Genomic DNA, 15,354 nt, shown 5'->3' with positions numbered 1-15,354 from the left:
TGCCCAGGAGCTTGCTAGAAAATGCAGAATCTCAGGCCCCAGCCAGTCCTACCAGACTCTGCACTGTGACAAAGTCCCTGGGTGGTTCACGGGCATGGTCAAGTCAGAGAAACCTGGGTCCACTTGGGGTGTTGTGCCATGTCCCTCAGGCTTGCCCCAGCACCTGCCGGCCCTCCTGCCTGGCCCTGATTCTTCCTGCTCCTCACCGGGATCTCACTCTCCAGACCTCAGTCGGGGAAGCCAGGAGAAGCGAGCTCCACACCACTGTCTTTACTGACTACTTAGCATCTCTGAGACAAAGGTTTGAAGTGGGTGGGCGGGGGTGGGTGGGAAAGATGTTTGAATCCACAGAACTGATTTGAGGATTATCTACAGAGTATCTGTATCCATGTTATCTCTTTCCAAATAGTGGACTGTAAAGAGGATAGTTTTGGTATTTAAAGAAAAATAAATACTGCAGGCTTCATAACCAGAGGCCCTTCTGATATGCTTAAATGCAGCCTGGGTGGCCTGATTTAAGGGGCCAGCGCTAGAACAGCAAAGGTAAATTATCCTGGCCTGCGGGTGTTTATATATGATGATAGAATGCAAACAAGCGTTGTTTGGCTCTGAAGGCAGAACCGGAGAAAACTTCATCTAGGTATTTAATTATACAGGGCAGAGTGGAAATGGTCTTTTGTTTCCTCACTGGCCCATGGTTGGAAACCCATAGGTCACTCGGAATCAAAAGGCATTAAAATGTATAGAAAGGAACTGGAACAGAACATGTAGCAGGAGCTTTCTGCATTTCTGCTTGTGTTCTTCACTGCCGAGGCTGTTTACACCGTGTAATTCGTGGACAGAGTCAGATAACGTGGTCTGTACAGGCCCATGCATATGTGCAGGCCCATGCCCAACAAGCACACAGGCACGCGCACACACACACACACCCCTTTAGGATTTATGAGAGAAAATACAGTGATCAAGTCTGATAATTAGGCATTTAATTCTGCGTAGGTAGAAGAAGGGTTGCAGATGAAAATTTCTCCTGTCTGTGTGTGTGTACATATTTGGGTCACACAACCACATACAGTCAAGGTTCTGGGCTGCAGATTTTGTTTTTGCCAGTTCTTTTTATGAAATATCTGGGTTTCGACACCCGTGCTAGAGCCAAGGCAGAGACCTAGAAAGATAAATGATTTAATTCGGGCTGTCAGATTCTGTTTGTTTGGGAGCAAGGATTCACAGAGGAGAAAAGCGCATTAATTGAAGTCTCAAGGTGGTAGTAGAACACATTTTCTTTATTACTGCTCTCTGTGGAGGGGGTTGGCTTTCTTCGTAAGTTGATTTGGTCTTGTTCAGTCAACTTTTATTGAGTTGGTCCTGGGAAAATCCACGTGAATAGGGCCTGCCTGTGGGCAGTGGGCTGTAACAGTGGCCGGAGCAGGGCTGAGAGAGACATGTTTCCTCTTGGGGCCCTTACGGTGGGAATTCTCCAGAAGGTGACTCTTAGCTCCATGCTGAGAAGATGTTGGCCAGGCAGAAAGGTGGGAAAGGCATTCCAGGCAGATGAAAGTTTAGGGAGAAACCACAGGGATTTCTATGCCCACACGGCATACCGAGGCCGCATGTGGCTGTGGGGAGGAGCAGAAGAGAAAGGGGTTTGAGATGAGGCTGGGTAGGTGGTAGGAATCAGATCCCTTTCAGGGCTCCAGTGGCTTCTTAGGCCACGTGGGAGCAAAGAAGATCATGCTAGACTTGGAGATGGTGAGGGCCGCTAGATTGAAGGAGTTGGAAGGGGTCTTTTTAAGGATCTGGGCTTTTTAAAAAATTGTTATTTTTTTAAAAATTGAAGTATTTACAACTGAACAATTTACAATGTTGTGTTAGTTTCAAGTGTACAGCTAAGTGATTCAGTTATTCATTTTATATATGTGTGTGTGTGTGTGTATACACACACATACATCCATATATATTCTTTTTCAGATTCTTTTCATTAGAGGTTATGGCAAGATCCTGAGTGCAGTCCCCTGTTCTGTACCCCAGGTCCTTGTTGCTTGGCTATTTTATATATAGTAGTCTGTGTATGTTAAGGGATCTGGGGTTTGATCCAAAGAGCAGTGGAAGCCACTGAAGAAGGCTGCAATCAGACTTATGGCTTTGAAAGCTTACTCTATTTGAATGGCAGGTATAAGCGCAAGAATGGAGACAAAAAGAATGGACAAGTGTATACTGCAAAGTCCTGGCAAGAGAGGAAAGTAGCCTGGCCTGGGGTGATGGGAGGAAATGGAGAAGAGTGGAGGGTTTATAGGGAGGATACACAGTGAAGGCAGGAGTTGAAGGGAAGGCGAAGTCAAGGTGCTTCTTCATCACAATCCATATTTCCTAACTGCCTCCCAGAGACAAACATGATGTGCCATCATCTGCCTTCAGATGACACCCAGGACTTGCAGGTATGGTCCAGGAGTGGTCTGAAGAATACAGGCTTCTGTGGACATCTTACCTGTTGGCATTGAGATTCTTGCTCGCTCTCTGTTTTTTAGCAAATGTCAGAACCAAGTCAGATAAACCAGTGTGACAGGTGAACTGAGTTCAGCCTTTTTTGTCTTCTCTCCTAACTGAACTCCTGTCATCTGCTCTATGGCAGGTATTGTAAATTCATGCAGTATCCATTGCAACCCCTCCTAATCAACCTTTTGGTACTTAGAAGCCAGAAAGTGGAAAACTACATTTCCCAGACTCCTTTGCAGGTAAGGGGCCCCAAGTGAACCTGCTCTGGACTGACGGGCAGAAGTGATCAGTGTGTGGTGGCTGCCATGTGCAGGAGATCAGGTACTCTGGCCAATGAGGTGGCAAGACCTTTGTTCTTCTGGGACAGTGGGTGCTCAAGTTCTCTGATGTCCCAGGCCCTACTGTCATATCATTTCTTTTTCTGGCTGCTTTGCTCCTATTTGTAGTATCCGAACCCAATTCTCTGGCCCTCCTAGGAATGATAGGAATTTCCTCAGATTGTCTGCTTCAAGTGTAGGAAAGTACATTCTGTTGCCTGCCAATAAGAAGCCGCAGTTCACTTCATTTGTTATCGCATATTCTTTGTTGTTCTACATGCAGTGTTCCTTTCTGAACATAACATGGGCTCCTTAAAGACAAAGACGAGGTTGTGAGTCCTCTCTGCTGTGGATGACTGCCATTTCTGTCTGCTGGGCAGCCAAGCATCAGTCTTCTAGCAGAGGAGATTAGTCGCTTGTGTCCCAGCTTTCCTCTGGGGAACCCTATCTTCTCCAGTCTCAGTTCAGATGCTCTGATAGGGTAACTCCACCAAGAAAGCCAAGGATGGCTGTGAGATTCAAACCTGGTCAGTCAGAGCATTGCCTCCTGCTGGTGACCATGATGAGTGCAAAGATGGGTGTGTGATCCAATCAGCCAGTGACTGGAAATCTCAGGGTTTTTGCTGGGATGGTTGAGAGAGAGGGACATCTGTCTACTCTGCTGGGACTACTGATAAAAAGCAAGAGGTAAGCCAGGAGCTGCTGGAGGCTCTGTGTAGGATTGACAATGAGGTCAACCCAAAGGCAAGTGAAAACCAGAAACTGTGGTGCTGACACAGGCTGAGCCTTGCAGGGATCCAGCCTTTCCAGAACACAGCCCTACTCTTGGCCTTTTCAGTTAGGTTAGTCAATAAAGGTTTTGTTTATTTGTTTTTTCCTTCAACCAGTGAAGTGGGATTTTTGTCACTTAAAATCAAGAGTCATAACTAAGACAGGAATTGTCTGTTAGTAGTTCCTGACTAGCTCACCAAAAAACTGAAGGTCTTAATTCTCTGTTTTCTCTTTCAGCTTTTTGTCACTTTCACTCCCAGCCTTTAAGTGACTATCATTAACACATGTTGCACTTTTAATGATTTGATGGAACAAAAAATTCAAATGCAGCCAAGATATACCCTGATCCATTATCCTCTTAAACAAATTGGCAGCTGTTTCTGGAAGGAAAGAGGTTCCAAGTGAGGGCCAGACAATGAGAAAGGTGCTGTGGCCTTGAGCTCTGTCCGAGGTAGATACTAATTGCCACCACAGAGCATGAATTAAGAACATGGGCCGTAGCACCAAAAGGAATTAGGGTTACGTGGGTTTGATTATTACCTCCACACTCATTAGTGGTGTGATCTTGGCAAAGCTGCTTAACTTCTATGAATATAGCCCCAACTGGCTTAGAGTTTATTGGCTTATATACTTGGAAAGTCCAGGATAGTGTCTTTGGCTTCAGGCTGGGCTGGACCCAGTCGCTCAAAAGATGTTAAGTCAGAAGTCTGTGGTGTTTCCTTTCAGTGCTGGCTTTCCCCTGCACTGGCTTCATTTTCAAGCAGTTGGGTTCATTCTTGTGGATGGAAGATGGAAGAGCTCCCAACTCTGCTCTCCTGGCAGAAAGGACACACCTCTATAGCTCCTGTAGTCCTGTAGGTGCAGCGAAAATCCGAGGTAGTTAGATTTTATCAGGTCAGCTTGGTTCACCTGCATATCCCTGGACTGAGGGACTTAGGTTGAATCACTGAGATGGCAGGGGTGGGGGTGGGGGATGTTTCTCAAAGGAAAAGCAGGGGGGGCTGGGCTGTTGGCAGAAGAGGGCACTGATGCTAACTGGGTGAAAACAACAGAGGCCCCTCCTTACTCTCCCAGACCGTGTTCTCTCAGGAAGATGTGGACATGCTCCCACTTCAAAAGGTTTTGGGAAAATGAAATAAGTTAATGTCTGGGGGGCAGATGCTCCTAGGGCTCCACCCGTAGTCCAACAGCTCTTACCGTCTCCAAGTATGAGGCCCCAGAGCCTAACAACAGCCTCTGCATCCCTTTGCCTGATAACTTTCTCTGGCTGCCAGACCTCACTCTGCCAATGCATGCCACAGGTCGGATGTGCTGGGGGGGAGGGTGTGGTTAACAACAGCTGGGAGCAGCCTTCAGCTGCTCAGCCCCCTCACCCACTGAATGGGGTAACTCTGAAATGTGCCCCCTCGAGGTTCTCAGATAGGATTAAGCTCCAGTGGCCCACAGGTACACCCTTTAATCCTTCCTTCACTTCCCACTTCTCCTACCCACGTTTCCTAGGATGCCCTCCCAAATAAACATCTTGTACTTAAATGCACTTCCCTTTGGTCAGGAAAGCCCAAAGTAAGAATGTCCTACGTTTAACATCGTTCCTGCCGTATTACCAGCATTCGATACACATTTGTTATTACCACTGTCCTAGTTATTCGGAGGTTCACTTTCTGCTGCAGTTTGGCTTTGCATGAACTGCTGCATCCTTCTTCCTGCCCTCATCTTTCTGCACTTCCCACGGGGTCTCCCTTTCTCTCTCATGTTATACCATCCCTCTGCCCTCTCAACTTTTCCTCGTCTATTTCCTAATTTTAATCTCTCCCCAGGGTAATTATAATTTTGATGAGTGAATGTAAGTTTCTAAACAATTACAGAGAAAATTGGCAACTAACACAATTGGTAGACCAAACAACATGTGTTGAGACTGTCCACTTCATGAAGGTAGGAATAATGTTGGTTTTCACTGTGCCTGGAATTAACACATGAATTTGGATTCAGAGGGCTTTTTAAAAATAAGACAGATTAGCAGACTTTATTTTAATAAAGGAAAAAGACTGAGTGAAATCTACTTCCTCTGTACATTACATCTGCTTCCCATCTGCAGTTTTCGCCAAAATGATCATTTTTTTTTTTATCCACATCCACAACAATTTGGCCTCCTGCATCTGCAGAGCGGAGCAACTGTTCACTAAATGATACCCTAGTGGTATGAGAGTGTTAATGCATCTCATTTATAAACAAGGAAAACACCCCAGCATCATCTGGACTATTAACCAATTTCCAATATGAAATTAATGCAGAAGTTATTTCTTAAGGGGAAAGTATTTACAAAGAAAGACGGATTTTCTCATTAATAGAAAGATATCAATTTAGCAATCATACATTTGCAGTGTGACTGAGCAATGTGTGCAGAAGAAACTTTGGTTTAAGTTGAGAGAACCCACCACAGTGGATCTGGAAATCAAATGTGCTGTGTTTCAGATCTCTGCCTTCTGCACAGCAAAGAGCTGGCAAGGTGGCTGGGGCCATCTTTTCTCAAAGAGCTTGTGGCTCCCTCAGCTTCCCAAGGGGTTGTTTCCATCTGTTCTGGGTCCCAGTGGGGGTAGAAGGGGTGGCTTGTTTTTATGTTGCTGGGAACTAGCAGACATAGGTCTATGTTACTGCGTTTCTGCCTGGTGAGAAACCTATTGAGGGATAATTCTTTCAGGGTGTCAGGGCTGCCCTGGGAGAGGACAAGCTGGGCAGAGAGGGAAGGTGTTTCATCAGAAGTCTATCCAGGTGGCCCTCCTTGGGCCTGCCCTGTTTGAAAAAGAAAGAGCTGGAGATTTGAGGGCAGCCAAATGTTTGTGGCTGGAGGCCAGACTTCATTTATACAAGTGTTCTCTGGTTTGCTGCTCAGAGGAGACTCTTTCCACCTGTTCCTGACTCTTCCTCCCCACCTCCAATGTCTGTAGGTCCTCAGCCTACTCAGTGGATACCTGTACCTACTTTCCTGTGTGTTTGGAGTTGGGAGAGACTACTTTTTTAAGAGAAAAAAGTCACGAACCAGAAATCTCTGGCTCAGGACCTAGCTCTGCTATGTACTAGCTCTGGATAGGATAGGAAGTTGAGTCTTTTTCCCTGATCCTTAGTCCCTTCATCTCTAAAACAAAAATAATAATAGCCTCCTAACAGGGCTCCTAGGGCTCCCCTGGAGGCTCAGTGATAAAGAATCTGCCTGCCAGTGCAGGAGACTTGGGTTTGATCCCTGGGTCAGGAAGATCCCCTGGAGTAGGAAATGGCAACCCGCCCTAGTATTCTTATTCAGGAAGATCCCCTGGAGTAGGAAATGGCAACCCGCCCTAGTATTCTTACCTGGAAAATCTCATGGACAGAGGAGCCTGGTGGGCTATAGTCCATGGGGTCACAAAGAGTCGGACATGACTTAGCAACTAAAGAACAACAACAACAGGGTCCCCACAAAGAGTGGATGAGCTGGTGAATGTGCAATCAACCTTTAAATGAACACATCTCATGGATGTATACATATCACAACTTTGGGCAGTTGGAGAAAGCACTGACTTTGTTTTTGGGGGGATGAAAGATATGGTCATGGAACAGCAGTGCTCTGATGGGCTCAGATCTTTATGTGAGAGGCAGGTGGGGGTTCCAAAGTTTGGGTTTAACTCCCACTACTTTGTAGCTGGGTGATCTCGGGCAGGTTATTTAGCACATCTGAGCCTATTTCCATATCTATGAAGTGCGTTTAGAGTCTTGATTCTTCCAGGATTGTCATGAGGAATAAATCTATTCATTCAAATAGGAAAGGGGATCACAGAGACAGAATTAACTTCTCCTAGGGTGGAGGTGGGACCTGAGCCCAAACAGGGAATCATAAGTGGCTGCAGGAACAGGATGTAAACTTGAGCTAAAGTGTATATGAAAAACACTTTACAGTACTCTGTAGAAAGATTATCTAAAGGACTTAATTTAGATAGGAAGACTAAGAAAGCCCAGGCATTGGGCCTAATTTCTATTTTCTAGCCCCTTTACATTTAATATGGATAAGCATGAGATTGTACAGGGCTAAAGGCAGGAGGGCATGAAGAATGTTTCCCTCTTTCTCCCAGCCCAGAGCTCCAGGAAACAACAGATTGAATGATGAATGTTCTATTCAGTATCTTGCCAATATTGAATAGAAGCCCCTCTATTCAATATTGGCAAGATCAGCACTAATTTTGATAACTGAATAGACTTACTGAGGGTCTAACACTTCCTAAAAACAATTGTATTTAATGAAGCCAGGTCATTTGGCATTATTTGGATCTGAAGTTAGTACATTGAATTTTGTCCCTCAATGTTCATTCTGACATGATTTTTTAGGAAAAAAAAAATCTTTTCCCCCTTTATTAAAATCTCTAGTGGTCAGTGTGATTAGGTACCACTGATTTGAAACACCATTCTTCATGAACCCAGGAAAGAGGATGGTGACTTTTTTTTAAGAATCATTTGATGTTTCTTTGAAAAACATTTGATGTTTCTTTCAATCTCAGAAGAAGAAAACAAGTATTTAGCCAGAAATCGAGTCTGTTTTCTCAGTCTCTACCAGGAGCAATGCTATTTGCAAGAAAACGGAACCTGTCTTTCTAGAGAGATCCTTTTCTCTTGCTTTATTTCCCCTCTGAAATTAGGAGCCAATGTTTGTGACATCACTGGGTTGCTGTGGAAATGTTTATTTCACAGAGGATTTCACCTCAAGTGGGGGAATTTAAAAGAGGAAGCATGGAGTCTTGGAAAAACACAACTGGTTTGCATAAAAATGGGTAGCATTTTTGGAAGAAAGACTCAGAAAAAAACAGTATAAATTACAGGTTGTTCCAAGTTTTCCTGAGAGGATCCAAACACTTGTAGGAGTACCTTACACTGATACGCCGATTTTTATTAGAATTCTACTTACTGTAAATATCTGAAAAAAGTTGGAGAGAGCAGGCTTTTTGCAGGGGGAAAAATTGGCTATTCAATTATTAAAATTGAGAAAAAGGTTTGGCTGTAAAATACCATTTTGGGGGCGGGCTTATCGGTTTACAGTTTTATAACATACAATAGACTTAAGAAAATTGCTCCATTTAAAGAACTATGACTCAAGGGGCCTGAGTTTCAATGCAGAAACTACAAAATCCTTCTGCGTTTTCAACTGTTAAATCAACAGAATGCCAAACTAGAACCTTTCTTCCTGCTGGGGCAGTATTGTCCCCTAAATCCACTTTCCAGTTCTCTCAGCCTAGCCTAGTTTGATGTAGCATTGACTTAGCTTAACTACAGCAACCGGCAAAAGGAAGTGGGTTTGCATTTGGGATGGGAGGAGGCGGCCACGGGTGTGTGTGTGCCTGCGTGATTGCGGGCGCGCGCGCGCGGGAGACGTGGGGCACCAGGAAAGGAAAAAAAAAAAATCGAGACGTAGCAACTATGTGAAAATAATTTCCCCGTGGCTGTACGAGTGGTCTCTGCAAGGGAAAGCAATTTTAGGAATTAAAAATAAAAAAATCTTCAAAGAGGCTGGGAGGAAGGCTGGACAGGAGGGTGCGGGGCACAGCGGGGGACATGTGCCTCCTCACCGGCATCTTTTCTTTTCCTGTGCAGGCTTGGGGCGACCCCCTCCTTAACCACCCACCTATCCGTCGCCCCCTGCTGTTCCGCGGCCCGCGCGGCCCCGCGGGGATGGCTGGCCGCTGGCCGTGGGGGGGCTGCAAAGGTCTGGTGGCGCGGGCTGATTTAGTGGCCGGGGCTGTAGTACAGGCTGTCCCCGGCAGCCGGCGGAGTCAGCGCGCCCACGTGACGGCCCCGGCTCTCCGGTGAGCTCCCCAAACAGACGCACACCCAGCCACACGCGCGCGCGCGCGCGCACACACACACACACACACACACATACACATACACACACGCACGCACCCTCGCGCGCACACGCCCGGCCGCTCTGCCTCTGCGCCCTCCATCCCGGCTCGCTCATTCTCTCGCCCTCTCGCTTCCCCTGCGGTCTCTCGCTCTGCGCGCACACACCACACTCACGCACACGCACACACACGCGCGCACACACGCAGCCGGCACAGGCAGCAGCGGCGGCGGCGGCGGCGGCGGCTGCTCAAGTCAGGACGAACCTCTCTAGGTACCTTCTTGAGAAGGCGGCGGCGGCGGCGGCGGCGGCAGCCGGAGCATCCCTCCTCCGCCGGAGAGGGAGCACCGCTGAGAGTTTCCGTTCCCTTTGCCGTTCCCTTCCCCCTCCTTTTATTTTTCGAGAGAATTTCTTCTTCGCTTATTGGTTTAATTTGATTTTGAAAATTTTTGGTTGCTTGTGTGTGTGCTTTTTTTTTACCACCCCCCCTTTCCTCATTTTATTTGCATCCAGAGCATGGCGGGCTGCGGGCTGTCGGAAGACACCTTCTTCTCTTCCTTCTTTTACAACTACGGCTCCTCCTGGGAAACCCCTTCCAACCAGGTAAGGGCTGGCTCGGTGCCTGGCGGCGTCGCGCCCCGTGCCCCTCGCCGCGCGCTCACTTGGCACTCGGCGGGGAGGCAGAGGCTTGGGAGGGGGTGGGGAGGCTGGGGGGCCAAGTGGGTCGCACCGTCTGGGTCAGTGCCAACCAGCTAGAGGAGGTGTCCCCCTTCCCCCAGCACTAGCTCTTTGGTCTCCAGGGTCTGTCGCGTCCCTCCCTTGTCCAATCTGCCATCCAAACCTTCCCCTTCCAACCTCCCAACCCAGCGGGAACCGGAGAGCGAGGCAGGAGCCGGCACGTTACCCCGAACAACTCCAGGCAAAACCAGGGAACTCGAGCGCAACCTTCCCCAAGTCGCCGCGGGCGCCGCGCCCCTGTGCGCCCGGCGCCTGCCCGCCCTCCAGTTGCGCCGAGGGGCTGCAGAGCTGTGAGTCCCCCGCGACGTGCTGTTCCCCCTCCACTTCCCCCGGGGCCCCGAGCCACCCCTTTCCCTAAAATGGCTGCAATCTCAAGTGGAGGCGTCCCCTGACCCCAAGGAGGGGGTGCAGAGTGGATGCTCCGGTGCCCATGACCCCACGCCTCCCCCGGCGTGCACAAGCACCCCACAAACACACACACTTAACTTTGATGACTGTGCAATGCAGTCCGGCTGCATCGTGCCCTCGACGCTCCCCGCTGCCGGCCTGCAGGTGTGCTTGTCGGTGTGACTTGGGGGGCGCGGAGAAGCTGGGGGTAGACGCCGGAAGGGGGGGCGTGGAAGATGGGTGTTAGCGGGCCGCGGGTAACCTGGAGAGACAGGCGTGTGCTCAGGGTCTAGGGGTGCAAAAGCTATTCTGGGAGCCAGAGCGAGAAAGAGAGAGGGGGGAAAATGCCTTTTAATTAAATAACTGTTGTAGTCTGCTGCCCCCACCGCTTGTTTGGTGAAAGTCTACAGGCATCTGTCATTTCCAAACTACACGGGGAAGTGGAGCTGGAGTCCAGGGAGGGGAGAGGGTGTGTGTGTGTGTGTGTGTGTGTGTGTGTGTGTCTGTCTGTCTGTCTGTCTGTGTGTGTGTACGCGCACGAGTCCAGGCTGGGGAAAGTTAGGGCGGGAGGAGAGGTGAAGGAGCAACGGTGAAAGGCAGCAGCAACTCGGTGGGCGGTCCGGGGCGCGGGGGATTCCCGGGCCCGCAGAGCGAGAGCTGCCGGGGGAGCGGGCCGGAGGGGCGGGTGCCGGGGCGGGGGCGTCGAGGAAAAGAACTCGGTTCTGCCCATCTCTCCCGGCCACCGGGGCGTCTCTTCTCCCCAGCTCGCTCGCCAGCCAGGGCGGTTAGCCCGGCTGCCCGCCGCACTCGCCGGCTCTGGCGCGCTCCTTCTCGGGCCCGGGGCGCAGCGCGCTCCTGCGAGCTCCGGGCCAAAAAAAAAAAACAAAAAACAGAAGCCAACCCCGCAAAGCAAAACAACCGAAAAACGAGCTCCGCCGCCCCCGCAGCACCCTCAGTTTCCAAAAAGCTGAAATCGCCGAATTCGTAATCGCCGGGCGAAGACCTCGCATCTCTGGCATGGGCTTTCCAGAAAGCGCCGTGGCCATCGAGTGAATAATACATAAGGGTGGCCCGGGAGCCTCGCAGAGGCTCCTGTCGCCGCGGCAGCAGCAGCGGGAGACGGCGGCGAGCTCTGGCCAGACTGCCGGGCTGCCGCCGCGGGTGGGGGCATCTGGGCAGCTCCGGGGAAGCGCGCGGGTCCCTGACCGGGCGCGGAGCTACGGAAGGCGGAGGGGCGGGGGGCGGCCCAGGGGCGTGAAGTTCGAGGTTCAGGGTGAGGCAGCTGGGAAAGGGGGGGCCCCCGCTGTGAGTAGAAACTTGGAGAAACTGCCGAGGTGGTCGGGCGAGCGCTGGGTTTGGGTAGCTCGAGGGGGGCCCCGCTGCTCGAGGCCGGCGCTGGGTGCTTTCTCCAGGCCACCCTGCCTTGTCTGGTGGGGTTCGGGTGCTCTCCATTCATTCGCGAGCTGGCTCCGGATTTGCCGAGAGCCAACGACCCTTCCGGCTCCGCAAACTCCAGGTCTCCAGGAGCTGGCGTCCGGGTGCCTGCGTGTGTGTGTGTGTGTGTGTGCGCGTGTGCGTATGTGTGTGTGCGCGTGCGTGTGTGTGTGTGATTGTCGATGAGTCAGAAACCAACCCCAGCTGGTCTTTGAGGACCGAGAGGTGTAGGAAAGGCTTGAGCCACAGTGCATCCCGCACAAGCCCGGCCGGGACTCGCGATTCCTCGGCCGCGCCGCGCCTTCCCCGCCCCCCACCCCGCCTCCCGCAGTCCTGGAGTCAGATGCATTAGGATAAGTTTCCAGACGCGTACCTCCGACCTGCACCTCCCGGCCGAGAAAGTCAGGCACTTGGTTTTTCTCCCAAGGAAGAGAGAAAGGAGACTTGGGTGTAGGGAAGCTCAGAGTGATACAGCTTTACAGCGATGGGAGGTTTGGCAACATTTTTAACGAGATAGGAAGCAAGTGGTTTGAGAGCGTAGCAAAGGGCTACGGCCGGATTTTGCAAGACAGGCAATCACGTGCAAACTCCTTGGAAACCGAAGGAGGTGGGCGAGAGAGGGTGGTGGTGCGGGGCAGGATTGGAGTAAAAGAAGGAGAGAACCAGAGAAGGGGCGGGGGTGGCGTTTTAAAAAGAAAAGAGGAAAACTAGCGGTCTCTTCGGGTGAAGTTAGTTTAACTTAATTTGGAAAAACCTTTTCCCAAAAGGCAAGATCTTTCTTCTGGAAAGGGAAACTCACGTTGCTAAGAAAATCGGAAAGAATTTCTGACAAAGCAACTGCTTTGTGCAGGGTGATTAGCTCGCGGGCCGGTACTGGGTGGCGCGCTACCCTTAGCGCAGTGAATTGCACGGTGGAGAAAGGGAGGTTATCGGAAATATTGATTGCTTCTTCCAGTGGTGCGGTATGAACTTTAAGATAAAGTACAGAAACAAATGAGAGAGGTACATCATTAGAGAAAGGTGCCCTCAAAGTGCTACCGAGGCTTTAATATCTGGTGGTAGGGGCAGTTATTCAGGCAGTGCGTCCTACCAGGATTTGCGGCTTCTACCCTGGCCCTATCACCGTTTTCAGGGATGAAGAATATATAGGTATAAGGACCTAGTCTCTTATTGATCGCTAGTTTGCATTTTCAGCATTGGAACATGGGCAAAGGGCTATGAAACCTGCTCCTGAACTATACCTTCGGAGAAAAAGGATTAATTAAACAAAGGCAACCCTAACTCCTATCTTGGACTCTAGGCAGAGCTGCTAGGGGGAGGCCTGGGCCAAATTTGAAAGAGTGAGACTTATTCATGATTTTTACCTGAATTGCTGCCAAAAGGCTTACAAATCCTCCATTACCTAAAAATAGCAATGTTCTTCAAATATAATTTGTTTACTACACCTCAATTAAACATAAAACCCTGTTCCTAGTGTTAGAAAGTGCTTATGAAGGTAAGGGTTCACTGTACTAAAAAAAAAAAGTCAAGCTTTTTATTTCTAGATCAATATGATATGCTCTCAACATTTAATACCATGTAAAAGGAGCCTTTTTACAACATCAATAGCAGGCAGGCATGTCTCCCTAAGAAGCTCTTTTCCTGGAATTACAAGGCATTTTGATTGCTTTCATTTTCGCAAGAAACATGATTATGACACCTCTGGTTATAAACAAGCAAGTGAAAAAAATAATGAAGATGGGGGTTCTTCATATAGAGACCTGGAAATTTGGGAACAACTGGGGCGTTTATTCATCACTGAACACAAAAACCCAAACCCTGAAAACCCAAACACGAATCACTGCTGACTGGAAGGTTTTTACTTATCCTGTGACATTTTGTTATTAAAGCAGGGGGAGGCTGGGTTGGGGTGAATTTTTTGGAGAGAGCCCAATGTGTATTACAGCCGAAACTGCATCTGTTACCATTTAAAAACTGGGAAATTCCATCTTATATCTGAAGAGACCATGTTGCAGAAATTTTGCACCCGCTTGCCAACGTGCAAAACATACCACAGTGAGAGTGGGGGCGGGGAAGCATCTGCTTAGGTGGAATTTATTTCTTCAATTAGAATGAAAACCCCAATTAAAGTGTGTATGTGAAATGTCTCTGATTTGGCTCAGCGTAGCAGACAACAGACCATTCTTTAATTTACAGTTTCACGCCTAGGGATGGCAGTAGTGCAAGCTTCCAGAACCCAACTCTATCTTTCTAGGTTGTGCTTTTTCAACCTGCAAGTCTCTCCCATAGTTGTTCAAGCTTTCCAACTCCATCATGAAGCTGACCGCGCACTGGTCGGTCCTGCTGGCAGCTTGGACCTGGGTCACCTTCTTTAGCTGTCCTGCTATAAGCCCAGATTGAAGCAGTCCAGGTCTATTATGATATTGAAGCAATCAACGGAAAGTGAAAAATGAAGCCAATTAGCTGACTGCTTGGGTGTCCACGAGGGCAGACATCTGACTTTATTCACCCGATTGACCGCTTCTTTAGCTACAGGGTAGCTTAAACCTGAGTTTGCGAAAAAAGCATCATCACCAGCAGACTTGACTGTGCTTTTTAACTTTTCTTTCTCTCCTGTCCCCTCCCCCCACCACTCCTTCAAATTGCCAGACTAGAAATAGAAAATGGCATCCTTATAAGGACACAGACTATCTTCTCAGAGTAGAGAGTGACTGTTTTGAATTCAGCCCTGGGACTTTTGTTAGCCAAGACCTGTAATTCTTTATACTCATTCTATCTTTTCAAGCAGGATAGATGTTTCAGTGCAAAATCATTAATGGATTTGGGTAAGTTGTTGAGCGCTTGTGCTGTCTATTTTTTTGGCGGGGGAGGGTGCTTGGCACTCCTTCCATGAATATGGATAGCTGAAGCAGAAGCTGTCCACTGAGGAATATTTCTTTTTTTTTTTTTTAGGAACATTTCTTTTATCCAGTCCATGTACTGTAAAGAACTCAATATTTCCACCCCCCCCCTTTTCTGGGTATTTCTTAATTCCTGAAGTGATAACACAGCTGAGATGAGCCAGAGCTTGGGAATGTCCTCCATTTGCAAGAGTGTGAGAAAGCCAGTATCTTAAAGTTGAAAAAATGTAAACTCGGCTTCTTTTTTTTTTTTTTTTTTAAATTCTCCCGAAGATGAATGTATGAACTACAAACTAGTTTTTAGGTACATTTCTATAGATTTACCTTAAATACACTTTTGAAATCTAGCTCTAAATCCAGCTCACCTAATTCCACTTTTTTCATCGTTGGATGAATCTCTGCTATGTAGACAGAAAAGTAAAAGAGACTTGGAATAACCCGAGTTTGTTGTGGATCT

At 48.6% G+C, this 15,354-nt stretch overlaps 1 protein-coding gene across 2 annotated transcripts in view; it reads left to right on the top strand.

The window, feature by feature from the left end:
- Positions 1–9,468: 9,468 nt before the first annotated feature.
- Positions 9,469–15,354, top strand: part of PPARGC1A (PPARG coactivator 1 alpha) — a 695,201-nt gene continuing 689,315 nt past the window's right edge. The window contains exons 1-2 of one of the 2 annotated variants that reach the window (XM_043871001.1): positions 9,469–9,711; positions 9,952–10,041. The gene's annotated coding sequence lies outside the window, so the exon portion shown is untranslated. Of the gene's footprint in view, positions 10,042–15,354 lie in introns of both variants that reach the window. The other variant, XM_043870999.1, reaches the window with a different exon arrangement.

This window comes from Cervus elaphus, chromosome 17, assembly GCF_910594005.1.
Source record: "Cervus elaphus chromosome 17, mCerEla1.1, whole genome shotgun sequence".
NCBI classification, from domain to species: domain Eukaryota; kingdom Metazoa; phylum Chordata; class Mammalia; order Artiodactyla; family Cervidae; genus Cervus; species Cervus elaphus.
Note: the sequence above shows the minus strand (reverse complement) of the source record. Positions and strands in the feature narration are given on the sequence as shown.